Here is a 15,044-nt window from a genome sequence, read left to right as displayed (position 1 = left end):
TTTCTGGTTGTTGTCTCTAGCCAATCCATGTATTTTTGAGGTATTTTGGTTTAAAGTTTCTCCTGTGAGTTGAAGGTTTCTGGAGGTCTGTGCACCTAGGCCATATATAATAATCAGGGTATATAGTCCTTAAAGGAGTACAGCATCAAAAAATGAAAGTGTATCAATGTAATTAAAATATAATGTGCTGCTGCCCTGCACTGGTAAAAGTTGTGTGTTTGCTTCAGAAACACTACTATAATTTATATAAACAAAGCTGCTCTGTAGCCATGGGGGCAGCCATTCAAATTGAAAAAAGGAGAAAAGACACAGGTTACAAATAACAGATAAGCTGTGCAGGTTCCCATTGAACTTTACAGAACTTATCTGTTATCTGCTATGTAACCTGTGCCTTTTCTCCTTTTCCCAGCTTGAATGGCTGCCCCCATTGCTACACAGCAGCTTATTATATAAATTATAGTAGTGTTACTGTAGCAAACACACCAGTTTTACCAGTGCAGGGCAACAGTGCATTTTATTTTAATTACTTTCATTTTTTGGTGTTACTGTTCCTTTAACTTCTCTAGTTAGAATTTTTCTTTATTAACCGGATACCTGTTTTCCGTTTTACACTTGGCAGAGTAATTTTTTTTATAATTCTTTCTTTATTGGTTTTTTTAGGAGGGATACAGAAAGGAAGAGGGATGGGGAAGGAGGGGAAAAAACAGAGAAATTTGCAGACTTGTCATTCTGGTAAGTATAATAATCAGGTGTTTAAACAGGTTTATGCATATTTTACAAAAGGGTTGTCAATTAACATATTCATAATGCAAATACAAACAGTACATCTTTCGGATGATCAGACCTGGTAGGGTATACTTGAGGAAAGGTATTAATGATAATGATAATGGTGGTCCTCTAGGCAGGTTAGCATAGTTGTTTTATCAAATCTCAATTGTTTTTGTACCAGGGTGCCCAGGTTTTCCTTAGGTTAGAGAAAGTGCCATGTCTCATGGCCTTAATCTCTTCAAATTTTTTGATTTCTTCCATAGTGGAGAACCATTCTGAGATGGTAGGGGGGGATTTCTGGAGCCATTTCTTAGGGATTAGGGATTTCGCTGCTTGGACCATAAAAAGCAATAATTGATTTGTAACCACTTGGTTTGTTATAGAATCATAGTGTAGTACTATTAAGGCAGCAAGTTTAACCTTCGGGTGGAGTGGGACTGTTCTTTGTATTATTTCCATGACATTGGTCCAGAATGTTTTAATTTTTGGGCAGTCAAACCAGATATGTTTATATGTGCCATTTTGGTTAAGGCATCTCCAACATAATTTTGATACACTACTAAACATTTTGTTTAGTCTAATGGGAGTATAATACCATTGAGAAATTAATTTGTAATTTGCTTCTTGGGTTTTTGATGATATGGAGCTTTTGTGCATAGATCTATAGATCTGTAACCAGGTCTTGGAGTTAATATTGATCCCTAGCTTTGTCTCCCATTTATATTCCAAGGTTTCGTCTCTACAGAGAGAGTTTTTTATTAACCCTTTATAGATTGTGGATAGTGGTTTTTTTATTCTGCCTGAGAGGTGCATCATTTGTTCCCACCATGTGACTTCTCTGATTGCTTTAGATAGGTTACTGGAGGTACAGTAGTGATGTAATTGTCTATAGCACCATATGTCCCTTGGGCGAGTATGTCTAGACTTCTGTATTGTTTCTAGGGGTAATAAGCCTTTGGCAGATAGTAGGTCTGCTAGAACTGTTGTTCTGTTGTTGGTCTCAGCCCAATGGTCGAAGGTTCTTTTCTCTAGGCTTGGAGGGAAGTCTAGATTATTTAGTAGTGGAGTATTGGGAGATGGGTGGGGGGATATTGCCCATTCGTCTCTTATTTCTAACCAAATTTTTAGAGTAGCTCCTATTATTGGCAGAGTAATTTTATTGTGAATATTGTTATATTGTGAATGTGCTTAGCTGAAAAGAAACCACAGGCCCCAGCGAGAATTGAACTCGCGACCCCTGGTTTACAAGACCAGTGCTCTAACCACTGAGCTATGGAGCCAGGCAAAGCTTCATAAATCTGGCTCAGTATTTACAAACAATTACTCTTGCTACACAGCAGCGGAAAAGTAAATTCTGTGAGTGGAACTTGTTCTTTCTTCAGTCACCAGAATCCCCAAAGCTCCTTTAGGGTTTATAATCAATGGTGTTAAAAGACACAGGTCTTGTGACCTGGAAGCCAGAAAAAGGACATTGCATAACAACTTTCATTAAATGTACATTTTGGTACCAAAACAGCAATCAGTGCTAGTTCCCTCTTAGTTCCTTGCTTGTTTGTAGGTTGCCCGTCTGCTGGATTCCTGGGTACAATTTCTTGCTGTTCTCAGTATTCTGTCCATTGAACCAAAATACTATCTGGGTAGTTGCAATACTATCTGGGTGGTCGCAATACTATCTTGGTAGTTGCAATACTATCTGGGTGGTCGCAATACTATCTGGGTGGTCGCAATACTATCTGAGTAGCCACAATACTATCTGGGTAGCCACAATACTATCTGGGTAGCCACAATACAATCTGGGTAGCCACAATACTATCTGGGTAGGCACAATACTATCTGGGTAGCCGCAGTACTATCTGGGTAGCCACAATACTATCTGGGTAGGCACAATATTATCTGGGTAATCGCAATATTATCTGGGTAATCGCAATACTATCTTGGTGGTTGCAATACTATCTGGGTGGTCGCAATACTATCTGAGTAGCCACAATTTTATCTGGGTAGCCACAATACTATCTGGGTAGGCACAATACTATCTGGGTAGTCGCAGTACTATCTGGGTAGCCACAATACTATCTGGGTAGGCACAATATTATCTGGGTAATCTCAATATTATCTGGGTAATCGCAATACTATCTTGGTGGTTGCAATACTATCTGGGTGGTCGCAATACTATCTGGGTAGCCACAATACTATCTGGGTAGCCACAATACTATCTGGGTAGGTACAATACTATCTGGGTAGTCGCAATACTATCTGGGTAGCCGCAATACTATCTGGGTAGCCACAATACTATCTGGGTAGCCACAATACTATCTGGGTAGGCACAATACTATCTGGGTAGTCGCAATACTATCTGGGTAATCACAATACTATCTTATGTGTAAACATATTTTCTATTGAAAGCCGTATGTGTTGCTGTTTACATTCTGCTCGTTTGAGCAAAGTAAAATAAGCCATTGCGTCAGTAGAAGTTTTTCAATGTTGTTTGCAAAAGGGGAGGAGATAGAACTTCTTGTAGCAGGAAATGTTCTACAAAATCAATCCATGGATTTGAGTTCTAGATGAGTGACACCCTATACCTCCCCTAATAGTCTTTATTGAAATATATATGTATTGAGTTTTACATTTTGAAAAAAACGGGAACAGTAAATGAAAAACATTCTTGCAAACCTCTGATGATACAGTTACATTTCCCATGGGATAGAGGGGTGCAAGAAGGGAGTGTTAGTAAGGGTTAGAATATGGGCCACCCTTGTTTACCAGGTCTGCTATGTAATTGTTATTCTAGGTGGTTACTGATAGTTTCAGTTGAGTGATGGGTCCATTGGTGGGATATACGCAGTGCATCAGTGTTTAATCTCTTCTCTGTGCATATGTTTTTTCCCCTCTTTGAGGATCTGGAAGAGTGTGGGGTGGATGCGGATTTCCATAAATGGGCAACAAGGTGGCTAAGAAAGACTTTCTCCTTCTCTAGGTCAGGTGGTAAGACATGTAGAAGAGTCATTACTGCAGTGAGAGCCAAGGAAATTTGGAGCGTTCTTGGTTGCCATAAAGTGAGAGTGTACCTTGGATGACAGGACACTACCAGAAACCACACTGTCGCCAGCATAAGGGTGAAGCTGTGGGGTACATTTGGGCGAGCCGGTGTGGGCTAAGGTACCGTCTCAGCAATAATTTGGAACAGTATTCCAGGTGGTTGGCACATTTGCTAGCTTGTTACACTGCCCTGAATGCCCTTTCCCAGTCATCTATATCTAACTGGATCTGCAGGTCTGTTTCCCATTTCCTAATGGTTTTAACTGTTACTCCTTTTGTACAGTCCCCTCCAAGTGAACTTGAGAGCAGAGTCGAACTGGGGTACCTGGGTGTTAAGGTGACTATAAGAACATCTTTTTGGTTTTTAATCATTAGTAAATATGGCTCAGTGAGTGAAAACTTAACGATATTTTAGGTGCAAGCCTACTCTAGTTGTAATAACCAAAAGTACCCAGAAGCTAGCATTAACTCACAGCATGTAGGAAAGTGCACATCTATGTGATTTCTTTTACAAGATATGGGACACTGTGTGTGCGTAAGTTTTAGTCTTGTAAAGTTTGTCCGAAATGAAACCACAGGCCCCAGCGAGAATTGAACTCGCGACCCCTGGTTTACAAGACCAGTGCTCTAACCACTGAGCTATGGAGCCAGGCAAAGCTTGATGAATCTGGCTCAGTATTTACAAACAATTACTCTTGCTACACAGCAGCGGAAAAGTAAATTCTGTGAGTGGAACTTGCTCTTTCTTCAGTCACCAGAATCCCCAAAGCTCCTTTAGGGTTTATAATCAATGGTGTTAAAAGACACAGGTCTTGTGACCTGGAAGCCAGAAAAAGGACATTGCATAACAACTTTCATTAAATGTACATTTTGGTACCAAAACAGCAATCAGTGCTAGTTCCCTCTTAGTTCCTTGCTTGTTTGTAGGTTGCCCGTCTGCTGGATTCCTGGGTACAATTTCTTGCTGTTCTCAGTATTCTGTCCATTGAACCAAAATACTATCTGGGTGGTCGCAATACTATCTGGGTGATCGCAATACTATCTGGGTGGTCGCAATACTATCTGGGTGGTCGCAATACTATCTGAGTAGCCACAATATTATCTGGGTAGCCACAATACAATCTGGGTAGCCACAATACTATCTGGGTAGGCACAATACTATCTGGGTAGTCGCAATACTATCTGGGTAGCCACAATACTATCTGGGTAGGCACAATATTATCTGGGTAATCGCAATACTATCTGAGTAGTTGCAATACTATCTGGGTGGTCGCAATACTATCTGGGTGATCGCAATACTATCTGGGTGGTCGCAATACTATCTGGGTGGTCGCAATACTATCTGAGTAGCCACAATATTATCTGGGTAGCCACAATACAATCTGGGTAGCCACAATACTATCTGGGTAGGCACAATACTATCTGGGTAGTCGCAATACTATCTGGGTAGCCACAATACTATCTGGGTAGGCACAATATTATCTGGGTAATCGCAATACTATCTGAGTAGTTGCAATACTATCTGGGTGGTCGCAATACTATCTTGGTAGTTGCAATACTATCTTGGTAGTTGCAATACTATCTTGGTGGTTGCAATACTATCTTGGTGGTTGCAATACTATCTGGGTGGTCGCAATACTATCTGAGTAGCCACAATACTATCTGGGTAGGTACAATACTATCTGGGTAGTCGCAATACTATCTGGGTAGCCACAATACTATCTGGGTAGCCACAATACTATCTGGGTAGCCACAATACTATCTGGGTAGGCACAATACTATCTGGGTATCCACAATACTATCTGGGTAGGTACAATACTATCTGGGTAGTCGCAATACTATCTGGGTAGCCACAATACTATCTGGGTAGCCACAATACTATCTGGGTAGCCACAATACTATCTGGGTAGGCACAATACTATCTGGGTAGTCGCAATACTATCTGGGTAGGCACAATACTATCTGGGTAGGCACAATACTATCTGGGTAGGCACAATACTATCTGGGTAGGCACAATACTATCTGGGTAGGCACAATACTATCTGGGTAGTCACAATACTATCTGGGTAGCCACAATACTATCTGGGTAGGCACAATACTATCTGGGTATCCACAATACTATCTGGGTAGGTACAATACTATCTGGGTAGTCGCAATACTATCTGGGTAGCCACAATACTATCTGGGTAGCCACAATACTATCTGGGTAGCCACAATACTATCTGGGTAGGCACAATACTATCTGGGTAGTCGCAATACTATCTGGGTAGGCACAATACTATCTGGGTAGGCACAATACTATCTGGGTAGTCGCAATACTATCTGGGTAGGCACAATACTATCTGGGTAGGCACAATACTATCTGGGTAGGCACAATACTATCTGGGTAGCCACAATACTATCTGGGTAGGCACAATACTATCTGGGTAGGCACAATACTATCTGGGTAGTCGCAATACTATCTGGGTAGGCACAATACTATCTGGGTAGGCACAATACTATCTGAGTAGTTGCAATACAATCTGGGTGGTCGCAATACTATCTGAACAGCCACATTGCTAATAACAAGCACAGTAGCAACAAACAAATATGTCTCCAAATGTAACCCATTGTGTAAAGTGCAATTAAAGTCTCCATAATGGATTTAAAGGGCAGGACTCAGAAGTTGAGATGTTGCCCCACCAACTAATATGTTGTAGGTTACCATTCAGTAAATTATGGGAATGGCACATATCATTAAATAAAAAACGGCCAGTGTTTGAGTAATATGACTTATTTCATCGTGCAGCATATTCGTAATAGAATCAGTAAGTGCCAGGTGGGATCCATCACAGTGCTCCGCCTGTATGTCACACTGTGTAGACTTCTCCAGGACCTTTGTGTTTCAGATCTCCAATAGCCTTTCTCAGATCTAGGTTAAAGCAAGAATTTACTTGTTGAGCCATATTTAATAATACAAAATTGCTATACGGGTGCTGCTGCCATGAGGCCAAAAAGCAACTCTTGGTATCTTTAAGAACCAAAATTAAATTGGAATATTGTCTCTTCTTAGTGCAATTACATTCTCTGCACTACAAATAATGCCCATCCTTGACCCACGCTCTTCTCCATATTGGATTAAGCTAGTTGTTACTAGTACATGCAACTAATTGACCAAGACAGCATTCATCATTTCTATGTCTCACCATTGCCTGGGAATGGTTTAAAAACTAATGTTCTGGGGAACTTTAAATTTATGACTATTATGATCTATTTGGAAACAGCACTGTATCCACACTAGCGATGTGCAGGTTCACCCATAGGTTTACCCCTAGGTCAGGCAGGTTAGGGTTGTAATTTGGGCGACCATTGCAGCTTGCGTCAGACTGGGGAGGTGCACTCTTCCTCTGCTCACAATGTTTTCCTGTCTTGGAACCGAAGGTGCACACAGAAATAGTGTACAGAGTGGATAAATGTGGGTGAGAGATGGGTGTGGGTCCTACAATGGTAACAGTTGCAGGTTAGGGTCAGGTGCGGGTTGAGTTTTTCCTGACCCACATATCACTAATCCACACATACCTCTACTCATATCAAGTCAAAACAAATCTGAACCCTAAGGGGCTGATTTACTAAGACACGAATTCGAATCCGAATTGGAAAAATTCCAATTGGAAAACGAACATTTTGCGACTTTTTCGTATTTTTTGCGATTTTTTCGGCGCCTTTACAACTTTTCGGAAATTGTCACGACTTTTTCGTTACCAATACGATTTTCGCGAAAAAACACGAGTTTTTCGTAGCTATTACGATTTGCTCGTATCTTGTCGCGACTTTTTCGTATTGAGCGCTCGTAAGCAGCGGCCGAAACTTTCAGACTTAGCATGATTTTGGAAGCCTCCCATAGGACTCAATGGCACCCTGCAGCTCCAATCTGGCCCAAGGGAAGTCACAATACTGAAGCTTGAATGAATCCGAACGCTACAAAAAAAATCTCAACATTTTGCGCAACTTTCAGAATGGCTACGAAAAAGGCGCGACTTTTCGCGCAAGTTTTAACGCTACGAAAAAATCGCCAGATTTTGCACAACATTCGGATGGCAACGAAAAAGTCGCGATAATTTTCCGAAAAAATCGCCAAATACCGATCATTACGAAAAAAACGCAATCGGACGCATTCGGCCCGTTCGTGAGTAAGTAATACTATCTGAGTAGCCACAATACTATCTGGGTAGCCACAATACTATCTGGGTAGGTACAATACTATCTGGGTAGTCTCAATACTAACTGGGTAGCCACAATACTATCAGGGAAGCCACAATACTATCTGGGTAGCCACAATACTATCTGGGTAGGCACAATACTATCTGGGTAGCCACAATACTATCAGGGAAGCCACAATACTAACTGGGTAGCCACAATACTATCAGGGAAGCCACAATACTATCTGGGTAGCCACAATACTATCTGGGTAGGCACAATACTATCTGGGTAGGCACAATACTATCTGGGTAGCCACAATACTATCTGGGTAGGCACAATATTATCTGGGTAGGCACAATACTATCTGGGTAGGCACAATACTATCTGAGTAGTTGCAATACTATCTGGGTGGTCGCAATACTATCTGAACAGCCACATTGCTAATAACAAGCACAGTAGCAACAAACAAATATGTCTCCAAATGTAACCCATTGTGTAAAGTGCAATTAAAGTCTCCATAATGGATTTAAAGGACAGGACTCAGAAGTTGAGATGATGCCCCACCAACATTACGAAAAAAACGCAATCGGACGCATTCGGCCCGTTCGTGAGTAAGTAAATGGGCCCCTAAGTATCACTTGACATTTGGTCGTACATTTTTAAAAATCATAAAACCTTTGTTCTTTTTCCTCCCTTTCAGATTTGGTTTGGGATTTGGCCAATCATGTCTATACCATACAAAAAGGCAAGCCAGTGCTGTAGAATCTCCTGTCCCCTGAGGTTACAAAGAGGCCAGGGCAGTATATTTCATATTTAAAACTTCAAGTTATAAAGCAAGCAGAGCAGTATGAAATACAATCTCAGTAAACAGACAGTGCAGGGATTTGAACCTTGTCTTGGAAACTCAAAGAGCTAACCAATCCTATTATGCTATTGCGTAATCCTAAATAGAATATTGCCATTTTAAGAATTAGGGGGCCGCCTCCTGGGATCACAGGATTCACAGTGCACACAAACAACATATACATGTAATGTGTAAAATATTAATTATTTTATAGAAATCCAATTGACAATTCATTATATATCTTAAAGAAATATTGTCATAGGAAAACATGTGTTTTCAAAATGCTTCAGATAAACTGTCACACTTTACTGCTGCACTGCAAGTTGTAGTGATATCACCCCCCCTCCCTTTCCCTCCCAGCAGCCGATCAGCAGAACAATGGGAAGGGAGCAAGATAGCAGCTCTCAGTAGGTATCAGAATAGCACTCAATAGTAAGAAATCCAAGTCTGGCTTGGGACTCCTCCAGTTACATGGGTGCAGGAGAAACAATAGGTTACCTGAAAGCAGTTCTAATGTGTAGCGCTGGCTCCTTCTAAAAGCTCAGACTCAGGCACAATGCACTGAGATGGCGCCTACACACCAATATTACAGATAAAAAATACATTTGTTGGTTTAAGAATAAAATTTTGAATGGTAGAGTGAATTATTTGCTATGTAAACAGTGTAATTTAGAAATAAAAAGTACACCATAAAATCATGCCAGTATCCCATTAAATGGACATGTCCAGAGCTGGGGTACAATTTCAAAATGCTTTAATGTTGTCAAGCATTCTGTTAATTTGTTTATATCTATGCAGTACTAAAGGGAGAATGAGAGCAAAAGGAAAAAAGACAATTCAACCTTGTATGTACAATATTTTACATATTTGATTACAAGGCGTGGACTGGGATACAGAATAGGCCCTGGCATTTCAGGTACACAGAGGCCCAAACAGCCCCCACCAGCCCAATAGTGACTGTCTATGGCATCTTACAGCAGCCCCTCTGGCATCTCAAGTACACAGAGGCACAAACAGCCCCCAGCAGCCCAATAAATAGTGACTGTCTATGGCACCTTACAGCAGCCCCTTTGGCATTTGCCGGAACCCACAGATTGTCAGTCTGGGGCTGTTAGTGACTAGTTATTATAAAATAATTATACAAAGAGGCCCACTGAGATATTTGAAGCCATTACATTTCTTTGAGAGATTAATACCCTTGCAGACCCATGGGCCTACAGCTGGATAGTCATGCTCTTCATGAATGCAACAGCAAATACAACTAGAACATTTCCTGAAAATGTACAATTTCACAGCAAATATATTTAATGGAAGCCCAGCCAAGAAAAAAAGGGTACAAAGAGAGATGGTGGTGTGATGCAAAATGTGAAAGTGTTTTTTTCACTTTCTTTACCCTAGCCCAACATCAGTGTCTGTGGATAAAGTCTTCCCCATGAATATATCACTTCCTACCTTCAGCAGCACTTTATTCATGGGGGTTATGAAGGAATGTATGAAGGTGAATATGGGCACTCCCGGTCAGAGTGAAAACTGTGTAATTACTGGCATTTGGTGTTAAAACAACGTCTCAATATGATTCTTTAGTCTGCTGTGCCTATTGTTGCAGCCTGCAATTGGAACAATGGAATTATGCCACCTTCAGGGTGACAGTAGCTCCATGGTCCCCTCTATCAATAGGTGCACAATACAAGCAAGTTCAAAGAGTGTGTTTTAGAGGAATTACCTATAATGAATGGTGTCTACAAGCCCAACAATTGTATCCATGACCACACTTGTGTTCATAAATGAGCCCTAAAGAGTGCCAAAGTCAATAGAAATCTTATGATATTCCTTACACGCTCTAATTAGTCTAATGCAAAAACCTTATCAGCAGAGGGGATCAGTTCTACGTATTTAATTGATTTGTAAAATGACCTTACACTGTACAGCTCAGAGACTATGTACCAAAAATCATTACAATTTTCTACTTGAATGGAAAGGTAAATAGACGTTGAATATACGTTACCAGCAAATACAAACACCTCAATATTCAGCGACCTCCACATTTCATTTCAGCATGCTGTCATGCTCAGTAAAATTCTTCGCCTTGTATAAATATGTCTGGGTGAGTCTTTGGAAACTCAAACAACCCTACAATACACATATAATGGAAACATAGCTGCACTTGATGACAAGAGGAACCTGAGCTGATGGATTTCCCATAAAAATTCAAGTTCAGTCCAGCTGAACAATCTATTTTGCAGATCTTACTACAATCTCATATAGTTAAGAAGGTTCATTTCATATTTCTACATATATCTCCACTGTTTCTGTAAACTGAATCACCTCAGTAATATTCAGAGAGTCATAGCAAGTACATAGAAATCCCAAACAATCTTTAATTTAAATCCAGTGCTAAAGGGATGTAGAGTGTGGCATATCTGTAACTATACATTTGTAGAAATCTTCAGGGACCTATATTCTCAGGGGAGCTCATACCAACAGCGATTTCTAATGAACCCACTTGTATGTTTCCAAAGCTGATAAAAGATCCAATGGCAGTCCAGCCAATGACCCAACATTTTGAATTATACTCTTATAATATATTATAAATTGCCTTTTGTCAGTACTTTTAGGAAAAGCATATGGACAACCACAACAGCATAGTTCTGTACTGTACAAGGATAAAAGTAAGTAAAAAAATAAAATTAAATAAAATTTCTATTGGAAACATCAACACAAAATTCTATTAAAATTGCTGGTGCATTCACCAAATAGGGTGTATCATTGATTAAAGCCCAATAATTATTGGCCCAAGAGTAGTAAGCAGCACAGAAATAATGCACAGAACACTTGTTCTCAAGGAAGTTGTTGCCCTCTGCACCTCTATAAAAGGTGCATATAACCATACTGTAGGCTACAAGCTGGGGAGGGGGGTCCCAGTGGTTTTGGCAATCACTGCCAGGTGCAGGTAGCCATAGTAGGACTGGGCCACCGGGCCACTGGGGAAATACCTGGTGGGCCCAAGCGGCCCAGACCCAACCCTATTGCTGCTTCCTCTGGCCTCCGATGTCCTCCCCTGGCATGTTTCACATACACGTTCAGGGGAGGATGTCGGACAGGGGCCCTGCGGGGAGGTCGGTTTAGGGGTGCATGGCGGGGGCCCCTGCGGGGGAAGCGGTCAGAGGAGGCACCTTGGGGGGGTGCGGGCCCCTGGGGCGGCAGCCCTGGTGGGCCCTGCACCCCCCAGTTAGACCCTGCAGGTAGCACTATATTCTGAGTTATGAGAAGTTATTTGTGCTCCATTCTAGAAGTGCAAAGAGCTAAGCCCTTGGATACAACTAGATGAACAACAGGGAGCCTTATGGCTGTTTTTGCACCTTGCTTTTTTGTGAATATGTGTCTGTAGCCAAAGTTTATGAAGAGTATTTGCAAGAAAAGCAAAGAGTGCTTCTTGCGGCTTAGCTAGGAAATGTACTACTCAATCATTCCACAGTTGTATGTTCTAGACTGGGTACATTGTGACTCTATGCGATCTAACCCAGAACAACATATAGAGCATGCTGCAATCAAGGTAAAGGCACTTTGTGATTTTGATCATTATTCAGTATTGTGCAATAAAAATACTCTAGGTCAGAGGTCCCCAACCTTTGAGCCAAAATTAATATAAAAAAGTTGGAGCAACACAAGCATGAAAAAGTACCTAGGGTGCCCAATGAGAGCTGTGATTGGTTATTTGGTAGCCCTGTGTACACTGGCAGACTGCATGAGGTTCTGTTTGGCAGAATATATGCTCTTTATGCCTCCAAAACTTGCCTTCAAGTCAGAAATTAAAAAATGAGCACCTGCTTTGGGGCCACTGGGAGCAACATCCAAAAGGTTGGCGTGCAACATGTTACTCCTGAGCCACTGGTTGGGGATCACTGCTCTGGGTGGAAGGCTACTCTAGTTGGGAAAACTCAAAGCACCCAATCAGCAGGTAGCATTTACTTATAGCATGTAGGAAATTAATTGACGTGTATTGCTAGATACAATTTGTGCCTTAGTTCTATACTTGGCAGAGAGTTTTGTTAAGGTGATTACCTCAAAAGAACCCTCAGGCCCCAACGAGAATTGAACTCGTGACCCCTGGTTTACAAGACCAGTGCTCTAACCACTGAGCTATGGAGCCAGACGGCAAACCTTGAAACTTGTTCAAAATTTACAACTTATATTACGTTTTCTACACAGCAGTGGAAAAGTAAATTTTGGGAGTGGCACGTGCTCCTTCCGTCACCAGACTGGGGATAAAAGAAATGGAACTGAAAGAGTTAACAGGAAATGGATGGCCACGCAATAAACTTGCCGCTCCCTGTGTGAGATTAAGCCAGTCCTGCTCTTCTAGCAATGGCAGCTGCCGAACAGGAGCTCAGTGCCCTGCAGAGGAACAAAACCCTGAGTAACATAACAGAACGACTCTTTTCTGCTCAGTCGGAAACACAGGAGACTGGGAATTTCTGCTCCTACTGTGACTCTCATGTTCCCGCTGTTAAATACTGCCTGCACTGTGAGGCTTTTGTTTGTAATAAGCATCTGAGGATGCACAGCAAATCAGTGAAACACATCTTAACAGACCCCACAATGCGCTTGGGGGTGAGAAAATGCTCAGTACATGATGAACTCCTGAAATATTACTGCTGCGAGGACTATACCTGCATCTGTGTGTCCTGCTGGGTGGGTGAGGAGCACAGGGGCCACTGGGTGGAGATGCTGAATGAAGCCTCTGCAAAAAAGAAAAAGTCACTGGGAAAAGTTCTGGAGAAACTGTCCAGAGAGAGAGAGGATAATGAGAAAGAATCACAAAGACTGCAGGAGCTCAGGAGAGAAGTCAGAGAAAAAGCAGCTGATGAGACCAAGCGAGTCACTACCATGTTTAGGGGCATCAGGGAAGAGCTGGAAGCCCTAGAGAAGAAGGTTCTGAGTGAGATCTCCAGGCAGAAAGATGAGATTTCCCTCAAACTCTTGGACTTAATCCAGCAGATGGAAATAGAGAAGAATGAGCTGTCTAAGAGGATCCATTACATTGCCGAGTTGTGCAACATGGCAGATCCCCTAACTGTCTTACAGGAATGGGAATCAGATCGAGCTGCCTTTGGTGGGGACGAGGGGGAGGATTACGAAAGCAGAGAGACTGATGATATAATGGTCCCGACTGTAGAGGATTTGGATATCAATGTGATATTACACACAGGCTTAGTTGACATTGTGACTATGGTAAAGGGGTGCTGGTTCCCTGGGCAGGAGGCTACAGACATGTTACTGGATATAAACATAGCTGGTAATCAACTAACTATATCAGATGACTGGAAATCTCTGTCCAACTCTTGTACAGACCAATATTACCCACGAGCCCCAGAGAAGTTTCAGTATCCTCAGGCTTTAAGCACCAATCCTTTCCCATTAGGGCGACATTACTGGGATGTGGAAGGCAGTGAATCAGATAACTGGAAGGTAGGGGTGGCTTATCCCAGTATAGAGAGGGAGGGGGTACCGTCCTGGATAGGGGAAAATAACAAGTCCTGGTGTTTGTACAGATGGGATAATAACTATTCAGTGATGTATGACAGGATAGAAACCAAGTTGTCCCATGTCCCTTCCTGCAACAGAATCAGAATCTTACTGGACCATGAGGCCAGACTCTTATCCTTTTATGAGCTAAGTGAGCCAATCAGACCCTTACATAGCTTCACTGTCTCCTTCATTGAACCCCTTCATGCTGCATTCTGGGTAGGGTGGGATGCCTGGGTAAGAATTATTAGTTAGGGACTGCCCATTCACCAGCAGGGAAACCCATTCCCAGAGCTGAAACCCATTCCCCTGATGCCAGGGAAGAAAGAAAGTGCAGGAGCCATATTTATGTTAGGTGGTCTTCACTGGCAATGATTGGGAAGCCAGACTGGGCTAAATTCTATTTCTGTCCCACCAAAATGACATTTATTTAGTTCTACATTTTTTATCGGAGAATTTGCCTTTAGGTCCTAACTCCCTCAACCCAATAATCCAGTTATTCTCCCTCCCAGCTCTCAGAACCATATTACTGTGTGTCCTGTGGGTTTTTAAGAATGTTATTGATAAAATGAAATTTTGTTTTAATTGGATTAATGTGTCCTAAAGATGTATTTTGGATCCGCCATTATAGTGTATCACTGGCTCACACACTGTGTGCAATAAAATTTCTCTGGTGGAATAATCTTAGTCC

General features: G+C 41.7%; 3 non-coding genes across 3 annotated transcripts; all 3 read right to left on the bottom strand.

The window, feature by feature from the left end:
* Window positions 1-1,975: 1,975 nt before the first annotated feature.
* trnat-ugu lies at window positions 1,976-2,048 on the bottom strand. Its single transcript has one exon. It is a non-coding gene; the product is annotated as a tRNA-Thr (tRNA).
* A 2,332-nt stretch (window positions 2,049-4,380) lies between these two features.
* Window positions 4,381-4,453, bottom strand: trnat-ugu. Its single transcript has one exon. It is a non-coding gene; the product is annotated as a tRNA-Thr (tRNA).
* Window positions 4,454-12,904: 8,451 nt separating this feature from the next.
* trnat-ugu lies at window positions 12,905-12,977 on the bottom strand. The gene has a single exon. It is a non-coding gene; the product is annotated as a tRNA-Thr (tRNA).
* Window positions 12,978-15,044: the final 2,067 nt, after the last annotated feature.

This window comes from Xenopus tropicalis, chromosome 4, assembly GCF_000004195.4.
Source record: "Xenopus tropicalis strain Nigerian chromosome 4, UCB_Xtro_10.0, whole genome shotgun sequence".
In the NCBI taxonomy this organism is placed as follows: domain Eukaryota; kingdom Metazoa; phylum Chordata; class Amphibia; order Anura; family Pipidae; genus Xenopus; species Xenopus tropicalis.
Note: the sequence above shows the minus strand (reverse complement) of the source record. Positions and strands in the feature narration are given on the sequence as shown.